The sequence below is a fragment of the Typopeltis vanoorti genome, chromosome 14, assembly GCF_054136105.1.
Source record: "Typopeltis vanoorti isolate ZY-2024b chromosome 14, IOZ_Tvanoo_1.0, whole genome shotgun sequence".
NCBI lineage: Eukaryota > Metazoa > Arthropoda > Arachnida > Uropygi > Thelyphonidae > Typopeltis > Typopeltis vanoorti.
Window position 1 is genome coordinate 32,624,486 of NC_143562.1, and position 25,062 is coordinate 32,649,547.

The 25,062-nt window shown below is 36.8% G+C and overlaps 1 long non-coding RNA gene across 3 annotated transcripts in view; it reads right to left on the minus strand.

The window, feature by feature from the left end:
- The window catches only part of LOC150099349 (uncharacterized), a 163,269-nt gene that overhangs the window by 51,362 nt on the left and 86,845 nt on the right, over positions 1-25,062 (minus strand). For 2 of the 3 annotated variants that reach the window (XR_016549392.1, XR_016549394.1), the window contains exon 4: positions 23,087-23,663. The exons of the other annotated variant lie outside the window; for it this stretch is intronic. This is a non-coding gene — a long non-coding RNA (uncharacterized LOC150099349). Of the gene's footprint in view, positions 1-23,086; positions 23,664-25,062 lie in introns of those variants that run through there. 3 annotated transcript variants of the gene reach the window in all.

Here is a 25,062-nt window from a genome sequence, read left to right on the forward strand (position 1 = left end):
CTTATGTAACAAGCAGGGTAGTTTCTGATTGTTTCACACTGGGCGCTGAAATTCATCTATTTGTTTCCACAACCCTCAAAGACCCTTAAGCACCCACGACCATTCAAGGCGTCCTTGGATTCCTAATCGTTATTCCTGGATAGAGTGGTTGGCCCTATGCCGATAGGGTATATTTTGTCTGTAAATTGTGTGTGTGTTCCAGACGGTTGGTAGGATGAAAAATCTGAGTTTCCGGAGGGAAAAAAGGGCCATACCATTGCCCCTTTTCTCTCTTTTTAACCACTTGTTACTTACACGGAGCACTGATGTTCCACGGAGTCTGCAACTTTCGTGTTAGTTATGTAGAAAGTTATTGACATCTGACGCCCGTAGACACCGTGTGGCCACTCCCGTACCTCATAGGGTTTGGGGAGTGAAGCCATCTGCTAGGAGAAGTGGTAGGGTCGCAGATGCCCTTAAAAAAATAAATAAATAAATAAAATAATAAAAATATTAATAAAAATTAAAATTTCTCATACATGATGATATTCGATCTAGATCTTTCTAACCAAAGGCGAACGCCAAGTCATCACGTTTATGATCGCACGCTGGATGATGACAAATCATGTATCGCCTAGTTGTTGTTTTTTTTGCACAAAATCGCAAAAATTTCTCAAAACAGTTCGAATCCGTCGGAGATGTGAAGAACATTTATAAGTGCAACCGAAGATGTTCTGAAAACTTGGATTTTCACACGGTCAAAACAGACAAACTGGCCGTGTAAACGCTCAGTTCAGCAGACAATAATTTCACGTCAACTAAGACTCATCCTGCGTGGCACTTGCATGAGAACACAAAACTATTTCAGGTTGTTTTGCCCAAGGCCATTACATGTATAGTATGTACCTGAGATCCGCCATCATGATCTTAAACGTGTGCTGTATTGATTTCTATTTTATTTGATGTTATTCTTATTCTTATTTTTTTTTTAGAATGGTTCTGTATATATACTGTCCGACCACAGATACGAGCCCCTCGGTTGCCAGTGTGCCAAGAAGAATCAATGTATGTTGAAGGGGAGAAAGGAATAAGGCAATGTACGAATTCGTTAGCAAAACTTTCGACTGTTGTACAAGCAAAATAGTTACCACTTTAGAAACTAGAATTTTCATAAAAGAAAAACGGATTTTTTGACGTATAAGAATAAACACTCATCCCACGAAATGTATTGATTACCCTATTATCGGAATAGATTCGCCTTCTTCTGACATGCGCAGAAGTGTCGAGGGGTCTCGCATCTGTGGGTGCACAGTATTATTCCACCGATCATGTTACCAACTACATAACAAGAAAATAATTTCAAAAACCTGCTTATTTTCCTTGGGTGATACAGAAAAATATTGAAAATATCCTCTGATTGCAGCAGTCAGTTATGGACGAGATAGTTACACTCAATGTCAAATTTTGCTCTCTCTCTCTCTCTTCCAGAGTGTAGTCTGTTTTTTATCGGTGTATCGAATCTCGATACATATCAGAGATTACAGTATAGTAATCGTTGCGCAAATGTCATACTCAAAGGCTGTTCTACAACCGAAAGAGTACTTACCGGTATTATTATCATCTTTATTATCACAAAAAAAAGGGAACTAAGAGAAGATGCAACACTATACAAGCCACAATGACGAAACACAAAATATTTAAGGTAAATGTCACTAAGCAGGCATGTTAAAACGCTACTTAAATCTTAACTATGGAATAATCAGAACAGTATATCAAAGACCGCAGTCACCAAACTATCTCACACATAAATATAACAATGACTACAGAAAGGCATCCCAGAGCCTTTTCATAGACGACGCAAACAGTTGTCGGCGGTGGGGGGGGGGGGGTGCTCGGTTTTAAATCTATATATCAAGAGCAACAATGAAATAATACAAAACATCATTAAATGTGGAAGGGAAAAGAAGAATGACTTTAACTTTATTACATGATGTTTTAATATCAATAAAATGAAACAAAACATTCCAATAACTTTTTTTTTTTCAAAAAAATAAGATCACACGTTTTTTTTCTTGTAAATTTTGTAATTATATCCTCGAATTCTATTTCAATAATTTTCTTTCAACTGTCATTAAACATAAAGACGAGAGATTAACACCGATGATCGAAGTCGGAACATGCGTTCAACCAATTTCTGGTACATCACAATAGAAATTGATATTCTATAGGATTAATTCAGAGGATATTTTTGAGAACAGGACTGGTGGTGGGAGGACTAGGGTCAACCATGGAAGCTGGGCAAGAATGTGGTTAGTAAGGGTGTTAGAGCTGGGTTTTTTACTTTTAGAGTGGTGAATAAGTGGAATAAGCTGCCTGAGTCTGTTGTGGGTGCTATGACAGTGAATGAGTTCAAGGCAAAATATGATAGATACTATGTGAATGTTGAATAGTTGATGAACATCATGATGTTCAGGGCCTTCCTCGATGAGCCTAAGGACTCCTTGGAGTTGCTCGTAATAATAATAATAATAATAATAATAATAATAATAATAATAATAATGACGCTTCAATGTTATCAACATCAGTGCCATTGCTGATGACGGCCGCCGTGGTCTGGAACGAATTCGGCGTTCTAATTCGCCCCAGTGATGTTCGATGGGGGTTGAGGTCTGGACTCAGAGCTGACAGTCCAACACTTCAACGTTCTTTTGTGGAAACCAGTCTCGGACAAGCGGTACAGTATGGCATGGAGCACTGTCGTGCTGAAAATGCAAAGATCACTGCCGAAGTGCTTCCACAACGTCGGAAGCATGACGTTGTCCAGGATGTCCAGATGATTTTGAGCATGTCCACCAAACCTATCAGGCCTCCACCAAACTTGACAGTTGGATTGATGCAGTCGTGCCGGAACCGTTCCCCGGGTAATCCCCAGATCCGAACACGACCATCAGAGCGGAAGCGTGATTCGTCGCTCCACAGAACCAATTTCCAATCATCTACAGTCCAAGAACGGTGTGAAAGACAGTCCAAATGTCGTTTGGCGTTGATGGGGGAGGGATTATGTGTGGCTTGTTCGCAGCAGCTCTGCCGTGGTAACCTAAAGGCATGAAACTCTCTGCGGGTAGTTCTAGTGTTGACAAATGTCCCTGTAGCATTTTCCGGGTTGACTGCGAGGTCCGCCATTAATGACAGACGGGATGCTCCAACATTCAGAGACAGAGCTCGTTGATCTCGGTCAGTGAGTATCGGTGGCCTCCCAGGACGTTTTCCTACTATGATAGCACCATAAACTTTCCATCTACGAATGGCATAAGCAACGGTGGATTTCGGTATGCTGAGACCGGTAGCGATGTCATGGGCAGAAAGACCACTGATATGAGTCCCAACTAGCATTCCAAGTTGGAAGTCTGTTTGGCTGAACGTGGCATCTTGACATCGAGTATAGTGCAAAATATGCAGCACATCTCACATTTTATTACCAAACTTACGCACATTCCCTGAATATTTGCATGTAGTAAGATCCGAAATTTGTATAGCACGTAAGGTGTCTAACAGTGGCGACCAGTACATAAGCACTGCTACACTGCAGCACCCCAAGGAAAAAATTAAATTTTGTTTGTGTTTATATTTTTCGATTGTTCGATTAACGCTTTAGATTACGAAACAAATGTACTGCGATCTAAAGCCGATGTTCATTGCACGTTACGTCATTTATTATAGATACAAGGCTGAATCATGACGAGTGTCACTGTTGAAAGTATGAAAAGAATAATATTTTTCAATTATCGTTACGAAACAAATGCACTGCGATCTAACGCCGATATTCGTTTGCACTTGTCATAGCTATAATTTTTTTTTTTTTTTTGTATATGCAGCACCCCTACTTAAAATTTTTCGGCCACCACTGGTGTCTAAATACTTTTGTCAACATTTTGTGTGTGTGTGTGTGTGTGTGTGTGTGTGTGTGTGTGTGTGTGTGTGTGTGTGTGTGTGTGTGTGTGTGTGTGTGTGTGTGTGTGTGTGTGTGTGTGTGTGTGTGTGTGTGTGTGTGTGTGTGTGTATTGGGCGTAACAAAAACATTAACTCTCTTCAATTATTTAGCTAATCAATACGGAAAATCGAGTAATATGGAGCACTTAAGCGTTGACGTTGCGAAATATCAAATGCCAGCATTTAACTGCACATAATAATAATAATCCGAGGTATAGTTCGCCCACCACTTCTAGGTCCCTTCTTGGCTTTGTGCCAAGAATAGTCGATTCATGCTGAAGGGGAGAAAGAAATGACGGATGTACGAATTGGTCGCCAACATGCGAAATCACGTGCTTTCTTGTCTGTCGCTGTACTAGTACTAGCTTGATTTTTGTTGTTCTCTTTTTGCATTATTTTTTTTATTATTAATTTGTATGATGGATCCAGTACAGTCAACAAGTTCTGTTGTTAAACGTTTCAGTAGCTCTTGCAAAAGAATATTGAATAATGTGCTGACATTCTGCGAAAAAGAATCGTCAGAAGGCCGTCTTCTTGTTCCCCTTTCTCAAGTCATAAAACGTGCAAGTGCAATTGCGGGTATCGGGGTCGACTGTTAAAAGAATTCGTAGGGAATCAAAAGGTGAAGGTAAGCCAAAATTTAAATCTCCTAAAAAAAAAAAAAAAAAAAGCGCCAGAGAAAGAAAACCATCGAAACCGTAGCTTTGAATTATTTTGATGTAGACGTTATAAGAAGAGCTATTCACGAATTTTACGTATTCGAGAAAAGAGTGCCAACTGTTCCGAAATTGATTCCTGTGCTTAAAGAAAAAATTAATTTTCCTTGGAAAAGAGAAACTTTAAGGAAAATACTTCACGAAATCGGATTTTGTTTTAAAAAGTCCCGGAATAAAAGGAAACTTATCATGGAGCGAAGTGACATTGTTTTATGTAGAACGCAGTATTTGCACGTATTAACACTCTACGTACATTTTTCCAACTGTTATACAAGCAAAATAGTTACACTTTAAAAACAGCAATGTTCGTAAAAGAAAAGCTAAATTTTCCGACCTGTAATAATAAACAAACTCAGTTTGTTTATTATTACATCCCAGAAGACAGACTGATTACCCTATTATCGGAATGGATTCTCCTTTTTCTGACATGCGCAGTAGTTTCGAGGGACCTCAAATCGGTGAGCGAACTATATGTACAGGCCTTAAGGCCTGCAACTCATTCAGACTGGCTTTTTGTAATCATAATTTTAGAATAAGATTGCTGGCTAGTCTTATGCCAACATATATATTTCTGCGTGTGTATTCTACTGACGGTTTGTTTCCTGGTTACGGGACGTAAAAGCCGATTTTCCGGAGGGAAAACCCGTCATCCTCGATATGAGACCAGGTCTTTATTATTATTATTATTATTATTATTATTATTATTATTATTATTACATTAACACCTCCACAGAGTCTAGGACTCATCGTAGGATTTGCAAGCTACATATAACGTCGATATGTACAATCAACAAGTTACAATTATTAAAATATAATAATAAAATTATGAAAAACCTGCAAAATATTTATGCCAAGACTGAAGTTTGCCATCAATATATTGACAGTTAAGAACCTTGTTGGTGTTTAGTTCACGGTATCCTTGAAGTTTAGTTCACGTTATGAATCCTTTCTTTGTCATGCAGATAGAATTTTCACTCATTCGAAGAGCACGAGTCTGAATATCGAGCAGGAATTCATGATCAAAGCAATGCCAACTAATTGGATTCTAAGTAGACCATGCGCTGTACATGACTATGGGCTTTATTAATTTATGCGATCAGTGTGTTGATAATTGGAAATCTTTTGGTGGTAGAAATGAAGGGTATTCCAAGCAATAATAGAAATCCGCATTAATGGAAGAGAAATGTATACGCTACAGTGTGCTTTGAATAGTAGTACGTTCTCATGTACTAAGGCATGAAACTTCAAGAAGCCATATGGTTTCTTGAAGTTTTAAAATGTACACTGGTACATTTTAAAACTTTTTTTTTTGTTCCCTAAATGAATTAATTTAAGTGAATTTAATGTATTTCTAGGTGATATGCCTTCGATCTGAAAAAGTCGACTACATAACTTTTTTTAAATAGATATGTACACTTTTTTTTTCTTTTTTTTTTTTTAAATCTGTGTTTGAATCCCTTCAATTGGGCATACCTGTTGCGATTTTCAAGGTTGCGGTAGTTTGAATTGAAGAACTGAACACATTCCAACCTCTTCTATCAAGGAATGCTGTAACACAAACTTATTCGGAGTCACACTTCTTTGAATATCTGGTTTACTGAGGATATTCTTCATACTGAAGTGCATTAATTGTTCAATATAAGGTTAGAAGCAGTCGAATAGGGGAAAAGAGGAAGTGCACATTATTGTTCTTCAAAAAAGATTTAAACCATGAAGTCAATGACAGACTGAATTCCTATTAGCATACTGCTTCGATTCATTATAGTGGAAGAAGGGATGCTAATATTATGAACTTGTTACTTAAATAAATAAGGAAAAAGTGAAGTTTTATTAATGAGGATTTTAATATGGAAGACCTGGAGAATGAAAGAACTGATAATACCATGGAAATATTTTTAGAACAATATGTACGTATATTGATACGTTACGCAATACATGCACGAGTGCATTAAGATCCCACATGAGATCGATGTTCTTGTGTTTGGTTTGAATTACGGTCGAAGAAATTAACCGTGTATTATGTCTGTTAATTGCATGTATTTTAATGGATGGTTTGCCTATTTTTCTGGATACAAAACTTGAGTTCCCGTGACTTTCCAAATGTGATCGGTTAACTCACCTTCAGTGCAATCCCTTAAAAAATATTTGCTGAGTCGTAGACGGGATTCGAACTCGGGTCTTTCCAATCAAAGGACACAGGAAATAAAGGAGACATATTTTGATTTCAAGTCCGCGCGGTTAGCCTAGTGGCTATGCGCTTCGCAACCATATGGCTGGGGAAGGAGTGTCCTAGGTTCGATTCCCGTCGGTGACGTGAAGAGCTGAAGGATCTTCCTCAGCCATAGCCAAGTTAGCCAGTCTTGGGCGTGGACAGCAGGGTTTTTTCCCCAGTTTATTCTGGGGTTTTTCATCCCGCAAAGCAGGCAAACTGGCCTTGAGAACTCAACACTACAGGCCATAGGAAACACCGGGGGCATAAGGCTGACCACCTTATCCTGTAAACGGAGTGACGTCCGATGATCAATGGACCCTCGACACCGCAAGGTAAAAGAGGGTATAAGGAAGATGATGATGATGATATTTTGATTTCAGGTGATCTAACAAGAATGGGAGGGGGGGGTCTGAAATCTTGGTTTTCGTTGGTAAAGATGATGTAGCAGATTTCAAATGCTAGCTATTTATCCGATCTGATAGTACACCTTCGTATGAGTCTTTTATTTTACTTTAAATTTTCAACATGTCCCGGTGTACCACAAACTTCATCATTTGAACAGTACGTTCAACGACAGAACGCAGTTGATCGGGACTGATGTTGAGCAAATGCTGCGTTATGCTGGCTTCCAGTGCTGGCAAATTATCGCCATGATCACGATAAACCCTGCTTTTGAGAAATCCCCAGAGCCAGAAGTCACAGAGGGTCAGATAAGGTGAACGAGGCGGCCATGCAGTGGAAAACACACGGCTGGTCACTCTGTCGTCCATGAAATGCTCTCGAAGAACCTCTGTACAGATCGACCGATGTGTGGAGGGGTCCCCATCCTGTGACTGAATCTATGCACAGGCGCTGTTGTAGCTGTGGCACAATAAAAGTGTTTATCATATCGCGATACCTCACGGCGGATTACACTCCCTGAGCAGATTACAGGACCTGACTGGCAAATGTCCTCAAAGAATATTCCAATGATAAACGAAGCTGTAAACCCGCACCAGTCAGTAACTTTGGGTGAATGCAAAGGAATTTCTACGATTGCATGCGGGTTTTGTATAGCCCATATCTGGCAATTGCCGGTATTCACAGCTCCGTTCAGGTGAAAGTGAGCCTCATCTCCCCATAAAATCATCCACGGCCACGTAACGTCCAACGCCACTCGAGCAAGGAATGTTAAAGCGAATGTCAGGCGACTTTAAAAGTTCTGCGGTTGCAACTCCTATGTTGCAGTTATCTTGAATGGGTAGAAATGCAGAATCTTCCGCTGAATCTCCCAAACAGTTGTGTAAAGCACATCCATGTGTCTTGATACAGCACGTGCACTGCAGGAACCAACGCTGTTATTCATGGCCTGCTCCGCAATGGCAGTAGCAACTTCATTCACTTGTTGTGAACAGATTGGTTTGCGACCTCTGCCAGGTCTGAATCCCAACAATCCCGTTTCTTCAAAACGACTAGTCATTCGTCGCAGAACACATGGAGATAGTGGACCTCGTCAACATTTGTTCATGCGACTAAATTTGTGGAGTGCAATAAGATCATTGCAATTGTTTAGGTAGTACAGCTTCACGAGCAAAGTACGTTGGGGGCAAGGTTAGTGTCATAATTGTGGACCGATTAACAACAAGAATGAAGAGGGAAAATCCCGTGTCCCAATTTGAAAACCCTCCTGGCACCTGCCGAGTCGCGTGATATGTAAATTCCATGCATTTGGTGTTTATGACGCCCCTGGTAGTGAATTTTGGAACTTTATTTCTCAGGTGACGCACAATGCATTCCGGAAACGTTTCGTAGCATTTGGATCACTGGATGGCGTTCCACAAGTCCTTAAACAGAAATACTTTAATTTTGATCACCCTGAATATATATTTTAAATCAAAAATCTGTCTCTCTCTCTCTCTCCATTATTATCCTCGCGTTTTCATAGCGTTATCCAATACCATCAATGCGACACAATATGTAATCTTTTCAACTAGAAGTGTAGAACCTTACATTTTGCAACATTACATTGTACCATTATCCTTCGTCCGCACTGCCAATCTAAATATTACTGCAAAATGTCTACATCACCTTTATCAACTATTGCACATCTCGGATTAGTATCAGCAAATTATCGCTGATTAGTATCAGCGATAATTTGCTGATGAAATTCGCTTGATGTGCATATTAATGATAATTAATATGCACAACAGATGAATCAGCATTACAGAACTTTGAAGTACTCCACTAGTTATTAGAATTCTCCTAGACTCCACTCCATCATATACTATCCTCTAATGACTGCCAGCCAGCCACCCATTATCCATTCCAATTTGCTCAACTTATGATGGACTTCCATAAAATATTCTGTCAAACCCCCTTGCAAAGTCTTGCAGTACAATCGTTTAATTATTTCCTTATCCAATTCTGCTGTTACCATTAAAGAATGTGAGCAGATTACTAAAGCAGACTTACCTTTTAACACGTTCATTGCAAATCACGCGATATCGCGTGCTGCGAGGGCTCACCGAGTGGCCGATCACGCGTTATCGCGTGGACGTCGCTAACTAACTAAAAAATAATAATAAAAAAAATTTGGCCACCACACGAAATTCCAATTTTCAGCTTGGCAATGAATGTGTTAAAAAAGTCATTCTGCCCACCGTAGAGTATTTTATTCCTATCCGCCATATTTAAATTCTACCCATTACCAACTTTTCCAATACATTTACTACTCCTGAGATATTAATCGGTCTGTAATTGGCTACTTCCGTCTTGGAGCATCCCTTATCATTGAACTATCTTACCCATTTTTTTTTTACACTCACTCCTTTGGAACATTACCAGAGCTGAGACTTAGATTAAATAATTTCGTCCGAGGCACTGCCAATTATCTTGCACCTTCACATAATACGGGCCGATATGCTATCAAAGCACTCGTTTTTCTAATCTACCGATACATGGCATCTATAGGTAGTGCCCATTTCTGACCACTACCTGGGCTATGGAAGCAGCCAACAATGTACGGTCTTGTTGGTATTTCTGTCTCACGCCAGATAGCCTCAGACCTAAAATCCCCATTTCTGTTTTAGCTGCGTTCTATAGATGCCATCAGCAATACCCCTCTTCCTATCTTATTCTTTCTCTCCTCCTCGAAAATATAATACTTCTAAGATTCCATCCCAGTCAATATATAATATTCTTTCAACTATTTCTCACTTATGTCGATAATTTTTGGCCAAGTCAGGCTGACCAATGCAAAAAACTCATTGACGCATAAGACACAAAGAAGTTGTTTCTTATGCATCTGGCATTCGCATACATAAATTTTAATATTCCTTTGGACCCACAATTACTCTTGCTTGATGTAATTACTAATCCACACAGATTAGAAACCTCTGAAACTACATTTGACATTGCATAATCATTTCTGAACTCACACTCATTTGTCCCAAGAGTGGCTGAACACCCACACTTGACTGAATTCCCCCCCCCCCCCAAAAAAAAAACCCTCCAGATTCCCTGATACTGTCCCACCTGGTATCACTAGTTTCCCCTTCCCTAACACTCTCACTTCTCCAAAGAACAACAATCTCTCCAAACGCATGCGTCCCGCCATATTCAAATTCAACCCATCTCTCGCATACAATTTTCTTCTATCATCAAATGTACTCCAAATGTCCTAATAAATAAGACAATCCTTTAACACATTCTGGCTATCATGTTATTCATTATTGCTGCACTTTTCTTCCATTCTACATTGTCATACCTAGACGATATGTTCACTATCTTGACTCTCACACTTTCTTCCTATACAATTCCCAACAACAACCTCAGATCTTTCGCTACCCTATTCACGCTACTTCTCAGGTCATTCGTACCAACTATTACTATCATCTTATCCACACTCCCGTCTTGCTTTATTGCCATAGTTATCCTCTTAATTGCTCCACCAGGAAATCGCTCCTCAAACATTTTATTTTGCACACCAAGAATCAGTGAATCTCCATACATCACATCCCTGACAGAACCCTTAGTTCTTGCACCTCTCTCTCTTCTCTCATTACTCGTGCACTCATAAATTTTCTTTATCTCTCTTTCTCTTGCTCACACACTCTTGAGATACCTTTTCATTTCCTCTCCCTCCCTCCCTTATTCTTTCATTCCCTGGATCTCTTACCCCACCTAATCTTTCTCTTGCGCTCTCATTCTCTTGTCCCTCCCTCACTTCTACTCTAGTTCTGATATCGGTTAATCTTGTATTCAGCCTTCTAACTTCTCCATTCACCATCTTTAACTCAGACCTCATTCTTTCCACCTTCTTTATTGACCAACTCGAATTTCTTTCACATAGCTTCAGGTGTAGACAGTGCCAGGCCAGAACACCCCCTGAAGACCACCCGGACAAGACTTGAGATCTGCAAGAGTCTGAGCGTTAATAACATTAGTACTGATTAAACAGTTTACAGGTGAATACCTCCGCTTTAGCTTAATCAGTAGATTAGATGTGAGTATTTGTGCACGATCTTTGCTGACATCTCCACTTCCATTTTGCCAACATTTGGCTCCTTCCAAACACCTTCCAGAGGAGTCAAGGACCAAGTCCGCTATATGTAAATAAGTTACTGAATATGAATGTTCATATACGTTTATATATTTTATGTTTATTATTATTGTATTCACTATTTTAAATAAAGAAAAATATATCTGTTTGTATACCGAATATTGGTTAAATTTAAAATTCTAACATGCTTTAATGGGCTTTATTTGTTTGGAGTTCTCTCCTAGAATGAAAAAAAAGTCACTGACCAGTCTTGTTGGTAATTATCTTCATCAGTGGTAGTGAGACAGATCGACTTCAATTGCAGGGAAAGCGATTGAGAATATTAGAGGAAAGATGAGCAAATATTTATTAGTTTCTTAGTTTTTTTTTTATTAAGATAATTTATTTGAATATATATATAATATATGTATTATACTTCTTCTTCTTCTTCTTCTTCCTATCATGGAATATAGGCCATGTGGCCTGTTCCGGTCTCATGCCATCTCTTTCTTGGTCTTCCGATTCTTCTTTTTCCACTTATTTTGCATCTGTATAATATTTTTGGTAGTCTGCTGTTGTCCATTCGATTTAAATGTTCTAGCCATTTTTGTTTATACTGTCTTATGTAGTAATTAATTGGTTTGATTTTTAGGAATTGTAAGATTTCTTCATTTGTTTTGTGGTCCCACATGGTATATCCAGCTGTTTTTCTGAGGAACTTCATTTCTGCTGTTTGAATTCGTTTTTCATCTTTCCTTTTCATGGTCCATGTTTCGCTTCCGTATAGTAGAGTTGGTTTTGACAAGACATTATATAGTCTGATTCTAGTGTGTTTTTGTACCAGGGATGGCTTAAATATACTATTTATTATGCCATTTACTTTGACAAAGTTTGATATTTTAGTGTCTATGTCTTTTTCTTCTTCGTATGGTAGATCACATCCAAAGTATCTGAAAGTGTTTACTTGTTCTAGTATTTTATTATCTATCACTATTTTACTTCTTATTGGGTTTTCTCCTTTGAATGCCATTATTTTTGTTTTTTCTTTGGATATTGTCATATTATATTGCTTTGAGATATCATTTAATGATTTTAATGATCTTTGTAAGTCATCTTCTGATGTAGCTAATACTATTTGATCATCTGCAAATAGTAGTGTATCTATCTTCATTTGCGGGGTCATTTGTATACCAAATGGGTTATGCTGTTTCCAGATTGTTAATATTTCATTTATATATATATTGAAAAGCAGAGGTGAGAGGGTACATCCTTGTCGTACTCCTCTTGATATATCTTTCCATTCTGAGGTGTGTTCTAATTTAACTGCTATTTTATTTCCTGTATATATTTCTTGAATAGATTGTAAAAGTTGGTTTGGTATGTTTAAATTGGTTAACATTTTAAACAATTTTTGTCGACTAATTTTGTCAAACGCTTTTTCATAATCAATAAACGCCACATGTGTTCCTTTTTGAAATTCTCTTCTCTTTTCTATTAATAATTTTAAAGTAAAAATTGGATCTATGCAGGATCGGCCTTTTCGGAAGCCATTTTGTTCTTCTAGTAATTTGTTTTCTACAATGCTGCTTAGTTTCTCTTTTAATATTCCTGCATATATTTTATATCCTGTATTCAGCAGGCTAATTCCCCTATAATTATTGCAATTGTCTTTATTTCCTTTTTTATAGATTGGGATGACCAGTGCTTTTTTCCAAGAGTTAGGGGTTTTTCCGGACATCCAAACCATATTAAAAAATTTCAAGTCATTCATTAAATTTTTCACCTGCATTTTTGTATAGTTCTATATTTATATTGTCTTCTCCTGGCGTTTTCGTATTTTTCATCTTCTTTATTATATTTTTCAGTTCTAGCATTGTGATATTTTCTATTAGGTCATTCTTTGTCTTATAAAATTTTAATTCATTGTTCTCATCTGTCCAGAGATTTTGGAAATAGGTCACCCATTTTTCTAAATCTATTGTTTGTATTTTTATCTTTTCTTTTATTTCTTTATTCATGTATTTTATTACTTTATAGGTTTTGGGTTGTGACTTAAATAAATCCTTTTCTAGTTCTGTTACGAAATTGTTCCATCTTTCTCTATGTTTTTTCCTTACTTCTCGTTTTGCAATTGCACTATTTCTTTTATACTCTATTTCTACTTCTATTGTTTTGGAATTTAGCCATTTCTGGTAACTGTCCTTTTTGGTTTTTATTTTATTTTCTTATATTTTTATTATATTTTCTATTTCTTTGTTCCAGTCTCGTAGTCCTCTTTTTCTAATCCATTTGTGCTTTATTCCTAAGGTTTCTGTTGCTGCTTTTGCGAGAATTTGTTTCAAATTTTCCCATTCATCTTCTATGTCACTTGATTCATGTGTGGGTTCTGTTTTTAAGTTTGTGCATTTTTGATATTGTAGTCTAACTTGAGGATCCTGTAATGAAGAAATTTTGTAGCTTGGCTGGTAAGAATTTTCAATTCTATGTGTTTTTAACCACTTTGGTTTAAAACGAATTTTTGCTAATACTATATAATGATCAGAGTTTAATTCAAAGCCTCGATATGCTCTTACGTCTAAAATTAACTCCGCTAATTTAAAATTTGTGATAACGTAGTCAATTACTGATTTGTATCCTCTGGCTGACCAAGTATATTTATGTATTTCCTTGTGTTTAAACATTGAATTCATTATTCTCATATTATTATAAATGACAAAATCGCGCAATCTGCGACCATTTTGATTACATGTATCTTCGCCAGATTTACCTATGTTTGTTTTGTATTTTTTGTTTCCTATTCTGGCATTTAAATATCCTGCTAGCAGTAAATAGTCAGTTTTGTTTGTTTTATCTATGGCATTCTGTAATTCTTTATAAAATATATTACTGTCTTCTTCTTTTCCCTCTTCTGGTGCGTATGCACCAATTATTGTTATGTGGCCTCTTAATGTCTTGAGTCTAATTTCTATTAGTCTTTCATTCAAATAGCTGTAATATACAATATTGTTCTTTAGGGATTTATGTACCATAATCATTATACCTGCTTTTGCTCTTTCTTCTTTTTTTATTATACAAATGTATGTATTATACAAATTTTTTAATTAGTATTAACATTAAAAAATGTAAGATTACCATGATCTCTTTAATTGAAAATTAACAGTATGTGAGAGGACGATATTGTCATCCCTATCATGCGATAGAGATAGACGATCGGCCAAGAAATCTCAAATGTGAATTTTTCTCCCTTTGCACCTTTCGCTGCTTCAATGCAGAACAGGAGACTGACAAATGAAATCAATTCTCATCCACCTCCTGCATAGATGATTAATGCAAATCACCTCAAACTTTACCTGGAACGTTGTATCATGTGCTTCCTTGTGGTGTTCTTCCAGAAAGTCATCAGAAGAATCTCGAGCAACCTGAATACCGAAAAGGCTTCTGGTCCTGATGGCATTCCGCCAATAAGCTCAAGAGATGACCCCTGAACTAATACCTGTCTATCATCTGCACACTATATTATACTCAGTTGGTATTTGCCTCACTGCCTGGAAGCAAGCCCATATAAAGTCGATTAAAAAAGGAGACAAGTGTCTACCATAAAACTAATGACCTATTGCTTTCACATCAGTATCATCTAAAGTCATCAATGGAGAACCAACAACATGGATTCCTCCTAGCAAAATCGACAGCAGATGACCTCGTCTAAATTACCCACCTCTAGACATGTGCTATGAAAAGGTTCGGAGAAACTTGAAGACTTATGGTTTGCTTTCCACACTTTGTAACTGAATTGTGAATTTAATCTTGGGTTCTGTTATTTCAGCCACCTTTTCATATACATAAACAACTAGCTGTCACTGACTTCATATTGTATTCACAGTTTTGCTCATGGCACAATCTCTGTTTCTCCTACTCATCGACAAAGCTTGCCGTGCTCACTCCCTCTTTCTCTCTCTCTCTCTCTCACACACACACACAGATTCTCTCCCGCCATCGTATCAGATGGTCAGTTTCTGCCCTGAATTTTTGCTAAACCTACAATAACATGAGCAACAGCTGGCCAGCATCCTTTTACAGTTGAATTGCTGACTGATAAAGTATTTTCCAAAAATTACAATCTCCATCGCTTCAAAAACAATGACTACATATTACTTTTCTCTTAACCTTCCCTGCCCGCTGATATCCTATAGGCTTTGCGGCCTCGTGTGTGTGGGATTGATTAAAAAAAATAAATAAACTATCATATTTAATATCAAGAGCTAGAGTAATAATCAACAACAAGCAAGCTTTTCCCAACAGCATTCTTGTACGTGACGTCATTCATAATCACAATATTTAAATACAGTATAATAGAGAATCAAAATTTATATAAAATCGAGTGAAACCAAAGTTAAAATTGCACAACACATTTTAATAAAAATCCTAAATACCAAAATTTCATTAAATATCATCTAACCAATCAAAGTTAACTGATAAAGTTTAATAAACGCAGGAGAAAATGCTGGTACTGCAAATGGTCAGACGGAAAACAAAACTGAAATTTTCGATAAAATTCCTCTAGCTAGAGCAAAGAAAAAACATTCGTACGAGTGAACAAAACAAATCAAATAGGTGCTACGCATTTTGCGAAAACCGCCAAGTGATAAGTAATAGAAATAAGCATAATTATGCTTATTTCTACTGAAATTTTGAATAACAATTGCAATTTATATTGCAATTATTATTATAATTAACAGGTAAATTATACGGATATTTGATTAAAACGACAATATTAATGTTACAAAATTGTGCTTTAATTTTATCAACAACAGTACATTTAACTGTAAAATAAGCGTCATTATTTTTATAGTATGGTTTATTCGTTTCATTCCATTTCATATAGCCTTCCTGTCTGCTTTTTCTCCTTTCTCAGAAAGGCTATAGTTCTTCCTTCCGGCTTTAAGGGTAAACGCGCAAGGGCAGGTGTGAATAAAGCACACCTGTTTCTGAAGCCGGGGTACACAAAGAGACACTGCTTGGGCCAAGCTAACCTTCTCTGGAAAACTAACAAGGCCTCGTTTGACCTAGGTACTGGGGTATGGTAACAGACTAACGCATCTCCATTCGAGATATTCGTATTTGTTTCATGACTGGGTTGTCTTCATGGTTCGTACGCAGTCGGAAAAATTTTTTCGCTTGAAGTTAAAGAACACGCATATTATTCCAGAGCACGTCATATAAACAATATATAAGATTTTAAACACATAACAAGTTAAATAATTTCATCTTCTGTAGTTTGTGTTAAAACTGCAATAAATAAAAGAGAGGGGGGGGTCGTATTTTGTAGATAAAGGCCACATTTTGCTTGATGCATTGTCGTCAAATCTGACACTACACAATTTAACAATTTAGGTTATTTTATCTTACAAATCTAAACTGCAAATCATTCATATTTTGGTTAATAATTCTGTAATGTCTGCTACCCTGTTTTTCAATGATAGCCATATTTTATTATCTTATGATAACTATGGTAAAAAAGTGCAGAACAACCCAGTAATGAAGAACCAAAAGATTGGGTGCAATTTAAAAGCGGCTTTTTACTTTGTTTTCATTTATTTTTTTATTTGTAGTGGTGTTGTTATTATACTGCTAGAACTTCAGAAAGGAATTCACATTCTGTGCAATTAAAACAATGATGTCAATCAACTACTTACTTCTAAATCGCAGCCAAACAGTTTTTCCCGTATGAGATATTATTTTAAAATGAAATATCGCTTATTTTTAAGATTAAGAGAGATAAAATAGTCTGGAAATATTACTCCAAATCCGTTGAAAAATGCAACTTGTAGATCTATCTGCGGCAGTTACTTTCATATCCAGCCTTTACATCTTAGCATCTATTTTGATCTGCACCCCAATTGCCAGGAGACTTTAAATAATGGAAGAAACAATTAATGTATATTTTAAATTTGTCCAGAAACAATTGGACAACGTGACATGCAGGCAAAAAAAAAAAAAAAAGGAAAAAAAAAAAGCTATTCTTTCATAATCGTTTTAGTTCTCAGACAGCTGAAGCAATGTTCATAGGAAAACAGAGGCTTGCGCCTTTTCCTAACGCCTTCTGTACTTCTTAACATAATCGTTTTGACCAACGGAATGTCCTGCATTCGGACAACATGGCCGAACCAGCGTAGCCTTTATTTACATAAGATAGTGCTAAGAGTTTGCTGACAACTCTTCCGACTTATGTCACCATTATTAACGAAGTTAAACCATCTTACTTCCAAAATACTCCTCAAACACAGCTGATCAAAATTATCAAGTTTTTCATTATCACTCTTACGCAATGTCCATATCGCAGTTTCATAATGCAAAACAGAAACAGAGAGCGAGACTATTGCAGATTATACTATACTATAATAATTTATAGCAAGCATAATTTTATAGTAAACATAGTATAAACAATATACTACAATTGTTTTCCATAGTTCCAAAAGGATCAAAACGTTAATCCTAATTATATAAATTAGTCCTCCTATATCAACTAATACACACACGACACATACCCCTTTTTATTATTGTAATCAGCTAATGCCTTTTATTCTCTTATAGGGAGTAGGCGAGGACTTTTAATCATATCTAGCTTTTTGAGACTGAGTAAGCAGTTCAATCTCCACAGGTAGCCAATCAGAGATAGCTGACCCAGGATATGTTACTATCTGAAATAATCTGGGTTCTACGATCGATTTTCTTGAGTTTACGGGACGAAAAACCAAAGTTTCCAGCAGAGAAAACCGCTTGCCTGTGCCAGAGATCGGGTAACTCGGGAACAGGGCGAAGGTAGGCTTAGAAAAAGTTCCTACAGTCGGTGACTAGACTTGAACTCAAGTCTACCTTCGGGAGACCTGGCGCAGAGGATGCAAACGCCACATACGCATTCACTGAGCTACACAGGCCTTCTGCTTCTTCTTCTTCTTGAGTATTCTGCAATTCAGGAAGTTCTTCTTTTAATAGCAGAAACTTACCTTCCACTCTCTTCTGTTCTGAGCCTTCTCTTTCAAGGTTGTATACCTGTCTGTATTCAGCATGTCATCTAGCATTATATTCCTTACTCTTCCCCTGGGTCTTTTTCCATCTATTTTTCCTTCGATGGCATCTCTGATGATTCCATTCCCTCTCAGACTTTGTCCGATCCAGTTTCCCTTGCTTCTTTTTTTTTATCCTCCTTAACAGACTTCTTTCTTCTACTACTCTTTCTAAGACCTCTTCATTAGTTATTTTATCTGTCCATTTGATTTTTTCCATCCTTCTCCAAATCCACATTTCAAAGCTTTCCAAAATCTTAATTTCTTCTTTCTTGAATGTCCAAGTTTCAGCTGCATAGAGGGCAACACTCCACACATAATATATTATTAGTCTTTTCTTTAGGTTTCTATCCATTTTACTTCTGAATAAATTCCATTTTCTATTAAAGGCATCCCTTCCCATCGCTGTTCTTGCTTTTATGTCATTTCTACATCTTCCATCACTGCTAATAACACTTCCTAGATATTTAAATGTCTTTACTTGATTCAATTTTTCCCATTTATTCTGATATCCATATTTGACTCTTTCCTTGCTATTTTCATTACCTTTGTTTTTCTGATGTTAATTTTCATTCCGTAATTGATACATGATTCCAGTAATCTGTTCAACAGATGTTGTAGTCCTGTTTCAGTATTTCATAATAATGCGTTGTCATCTGCGTATCTTGTTGCAAATATCTGTCTACCACCAATCTTTATTCCTTCTTCCGAATTCTCCAGTGCTTCTTTTAACATTGCTTCGGAATACATATTAAATAAAATTGGTGACAGAGACTCTTACTCGTCGTCCAATGATAATAGGTTCTGTTGTACCATATATGTCTCTCACCATGGCAGTTTGTCCCATATATAGTGAAATAATTAGCCTTCTGTCTTTCCAATTTATACCAATCTTTTCCATTACTTCCTCCATCTTATCCCATTTTACAAAGTCAAAAACTTTATCAAAATCTCTTTAACAGATATTAACTTCTTTATTCACTTCCAGACTTTTTTCACTTGAACTAGTCTTAATAGTCCAATCGCATCTCTTATTCCTCTATCCTTCCTGAAACCAAACTGATCTTCTCCAAGAAATTCTTCCACTTTAGATGCAATTCTTCGTGTTAAGATTCTCATAAGTATTTTTGATGTATAGGAAATGAGGCTTATTGGTCTAAAATCCTTGCAGTTCACTGCATTACTTTTCTTTGGTATAGGTATCAATATTAAAGTTATGAAATCTTTTGGTAGTTATCAAAATTGAAATCCTTTGTTATAAATTAAATTTATTATTTTGGTAATTTCTTCAGTTCCTTTCTTCTGAAGTTGTTTCAGGAATTCTGCAGGTATTTCATCTATTCCTTCTGCCTTTCCACATTTTAGTTCCTTAATGGTCATTTCTACTTCTCTCTTCAAAATCTCTGGGCCTAGATCATCTTTGGTTACCTTCTTTATATCTTCTAATGGCAACTCATGTGGTCTATTTTTCTTGTCATATACATCTTCAATGTATTCCTTCCATCTCATTAGGATTTTATCTTCTTCAGTTATGATTTCTCCATTCTTATTTTCTATGCCTCTAGCTCGAATTCTATTTCTCTTGTGATTCATGCTTCTTGCTTATTCATATAAAAGATTACACCTTCCTACGCTCTCATAATATTCCATTTCTTCACATTGTTTTTTAAGCCAATCTTCTCTACTTCTTACTGCTTCCCTTCTCAATTTGTCATTCAGGGTTCTATATTATATTTTCCCTTCTGAGGTGTCTTTATTTTTCCATTTTCTTCTTTTTTCCATTAGAGAAATCATATCATTAGTTATCAAGGTGATTTATTCTTTTAGATCTTACATATCCAATTTCTTCTTCTGCAATCTTCTTTATTATCATTATTATTTTTTTATTATCATTATTTTATTATCAATATCATTATTTATTATTTTAGGTCTGTGTAGCTCAGTGGAAGTGGTGCTTGCATCCTCTGTGCTTGGTTGCTCGAAGTCAGACTTAGGTTCAAGTCTAGTCGCCGACTGGAGGAACTTTTTTTGAGCCTTTCTTCGACCGATTCCCGAGTTAGTCGATCTCTGGCAATTCTTTTCCCTCCCGGAAACTCGGGTTTTTTATCCCGTAAACTCAAGAAAATCAACCATAGTACCCACATTATTTCAGACAGTAACATATCTTGTTAGGGTTAAGTACCAAGAGATAGCAGCACTTGTTTTCCACCCTCTCCATCGGTGGTTGCTATCATTAGTGATAGACATAGGCCAGCTATCTCTGATTGGCTACCGGTGGAGACTGAACTGCCCACTCAATCTCCAAAAGCTAGATAGGGTATAAAGGCCTCGTCTACTCCAGATAAGGGAATAAAAGGCATTAGTTGATTTATTTATATTTTTTATTATTTATTATTATCGTTATTATTTTTCACCTACTCTCCACTCATAACGCTTATCCATTTCATTCTCAAAGCTCACACTGTTTGTATCCCCAACTTAGAGAAAGACCATTTCATAACATTTTTATTCTAACTGTAAAAAATCATCTCCTTATGTTATTTATTTCTTCATTATAGTTTTTATTACACCCACGAGCAGGTCCGTACTCAGCCAAATGCAACATAAAGATTCGATGTCGACATTATATTTATTATGAACTAATTTATAAACTTCAGTTAAGTTCAATAAATGGCAGTTTACCAATCAACTCATACCTTTCTGATTTACTCTACCAACATACCGAACCTACTCTGTACATCTTCAGTTCATTTTAACATCTACTAGAAATAATCCAAGACTACCAATCAAAGACTTGCTTGTATAAAGGTATCATAACTTCCTTCTTCCAGTAGTTGGAGCTTCTTTTAATTAGCCCAACACTCCTCTGTGCTTCACTAGTTGTTTTACCAATATAATTACTGAACTTAAATACAGTATTTCAAAAATTAGTTTGATGGCTAATCTTTATCATATTTCTTTGGGATGGGTTGAGTATAAGCGAGTTTTTATGCTGTAGAAACACACTTATACTCAACTTATACTCGAGTACTTATATACTTATAATACGCTTATACTAGAGTAGATAGATGCCAGCTTTGATGGAGGAATGGAGACGAATTCCACCTGATGTCTGTCGTAGATAGGTGGGAAGCCTCCCTCAAAGGGTGCAGGAGATGATCAAATGCAAAGGTGGACATACCTGATATTAGGGTTCACCTGCTGGTATCAATTGTAAATTGTTAAGGTGCCAGGACAATTATTAGTAGATAGTTTATATCAACCGGGTGTATTGAACATGGCACAGTGCTACTGCTACATTGGATGAAGAGATAGAGGTGCATGAGAATGAAATGGAAGAGCTGTTGCATAACCTGGATAAGAATTTGGCAATAGAGACAGATGAAATATTAGAACGCATACTAAAGAATATTTAGCCGAATTGGCTAGGCTTTTCACTTAAGTATAAAATATTCATATTTCTTCATATTTTATAACAATGTTACGGCCGAGTTGGATAAAGGAAATGGATACAATGATAATGTTGGATTTTTCTATTTGATAGGATACCACATGAAAGGCTGTTGCATAAACTAAAGAATATGGGATTGGAATATAAACTCTTGACTTTGATAAGGGGATGGTTGACAGACAGATATCAAAAAATGGTATACGGTGAGTGTGAAGTGCCAGATTTAAAGTTACTAATGATGTATCTCGAGATTCAGTCCTTGGGCCATTATTGTTCAATCTATGCATTAATAACATCACGCAGGATCAAACGTCAGACGTGAAATTGTTTGCCGATGATGCGAAGATAGGCAGGGCAATCAGGGATGCTATTGATATCCAGCACTTACAGAATGATTTGAATAGGGTGGAAATTTAGGCAAACAAAAATGGCTGTCAGTTTAATGTTATTAAGTGTAAAGTTATGAAATTTGGCGTGATGAGATTTCCAGCGGTATACTAGCGGGATTATGCTAGAAGAAACTGATGAGACTAGAGATTTTAGTGTAATGGTGGATATGAATTTGAAGCTCAAAGGTCACATAGCGAAAATTGTAAATACAACTCAGAGGATAACTGCAATGCTGAAACAAACCTTGATAAGCCTGCACCTGATATCGGGATTATAGGATGTAGATTATGAGGACATCGGAGTATGTGAATTACAGACTTGGTTAACGGGAGAAAGAGGGGTGTGATATCACGAGGTTTATAAACTTCCGAATGAGTGTTATAGAATATCGTCTGATGAAATTCTTCGTTATATGAGAGGTCGGGAAAGAGAACATCAGACATCCATGGAAGTTAAGTTTTTTCGTGATCAAGAAAGGGGTAAGGGCTAGGTTTTTCTCTCGCAGAGCAGTGAGTGAGTGAGTGGAATAATTTGCCTTTAGGGGTAGTAAGTGCATCTAGTGTGAATGAGTTGAAGGGAAGGTATGACAGCTGGTTTGGGTGATGTATGCCTCTCTTGATGTCCTTGAGTCTCCGGAGGTCTTAGATAACAACAACAACAACAATAATAAAATATAACTGTTTAATTTATGCTTTAATTCTTACAGTTATATTTTATATATGATACACAAACGTTTCGAAAGGATATACAAAGTAATTACACCGTTCTCGTTGGGCAGAATTTCATAAAATTTGGTACTTCACATCTCTGCTAAAGATCTGTTAGATTATCTAAATTTTTGTTTAAATGAGACTATTTGTAGGGACAAAATTAAGCAATTTTTTAAATGCCACTTTGCAAATTAGTTTAAAATTCTTAATTTTTAAATTGATTTGGAACTCATTTTTCACGTAATATTAATTATTAAAAAATAGTTGTTTTTAACTTATTAGCTGGGATAATAAAAGTAAAGTTAGTCTTAGCAAAATGATAGTTGACTGAACTCTATTTATATTATAATTTTGGCTAACGCCACTCTACCCATCCTGCAATGTTTTCCGACTATACTTTTGCACATTAATGATACAGTCCGCCTTCTTGAACTGTTCGCTACCAACTTATTTGGAGTGACATTTCCTCCCTTATAAAAGAAGGAAGATTTATCGGCAGATGAACAACTTTAGGGGATCATCTTTCGATAAATGTCACCTAGTGTTACAGTCTCCAACATATAAAATCCTCTGGGTGTGGACACGAACAGAAGAGAAATGTTGAAAATGCAGGCCCATTGCAGTGTTGCTACCTGCAGAAAGAAAAAGAAAAAAAATATATATATATACAGGGTGTCTCAAAAAAAACGTATACACACTTTGAATGATCATAAAGTTGGTATCTATTATAATACAGTTAACTTTCACATTGTAAAGTATACTACATAAATGTACTTTTCATCCATCAACGTCTGTATTCAAACTGATGATCGTCCTGGTCCAGGCACCACTGATGACGTGCAGCAATGGAATTGCAAACACTGAGAATCATTTCGTCTTGTAGCTGGGCGCATTCTCTTTCGATTGCTGCTTTCAAGTCGTCGACTGTTGCCAGTTTTGAAGTGTAAACTTTATCCTTGATAAATCCCCATAAGAAGAAGTCCATTGGCGTGAGGTCTGGTGAACGCGGGGGGGGGGGGGGTATTCTACAGAACCTCTTCTTCTAATCCATCTGTTGGGTAGATTCTCATCAAGATAGGCCCTCACATCTCGATGGTAGTGTGAGGGTGCCCCATCTTGTTGAAAATAAAAGTCCTCTGGAATACGTGGCATGACAACTTCATGCAGCAAGTTCAAGTAATTAGCACCAGTTACAGTACCGTCGAAAAAGAATGGTCCAATTAATCCGTGTGCTGGTGCTGATAAGCCGCACCACACCGTCACTCCTGGTAAATTTACATGATGTTCCTCCATAACATGCAGATTTTCAGGTGCCCAGTAAGTGCAATTGTGTCGGTTAATTGACTCATTTAATTTAAATGTGACCTCATCACGCCACACAATTTGTCTTGAAAATTGTGCATCCTCTTCACATTTTTCCAAGTACCACTCACAAAACTGCATTCTCCTATCCGGATCATATTCGTTGAGAGCGTGTACTCTTCTTGGAATGTAACTTTTCCAATGACTGCGCTTCAACATGCGATGGACACTTAATTTGAATACTCCTATCTCAAGAGACGCTTGTCGCACAGATTTTCTTGAACTTTGACGATACGTTTCAATCAACCTTTCTTCTGTTGCGGGCCTCGTAGCTGTTCGTGGGCTTCCTGAACGTTGCTTATGGACATTTTGAACAGTTCCATCTTCTTCAAATTTATCTCTAATTCGATTGATAGTAAGTCTCGTAGATGGATCTCGTGGAAATCCTCTTCTAAACTGTCTTTGCACTTCCACTATGTTTTCATACTTCCAGTAGCATTTTAGGAAAAATTTTCTTTCCTCAAAGCTTAGTCTGGTTTCAGCCATTATTTCAAATCAGTTAAACCTGTAAAATAACGATAATTAAGTGAGTTATCAGCTGTTGAAGTGTGTATAGTATATACATTTTTTGAGACACCCTACATTATACACATACATAATGATTGTTCTCTGATGATATATATTTTGAAATGCTCACAACACTACAGTGTGTATAATAACGATGCTGGC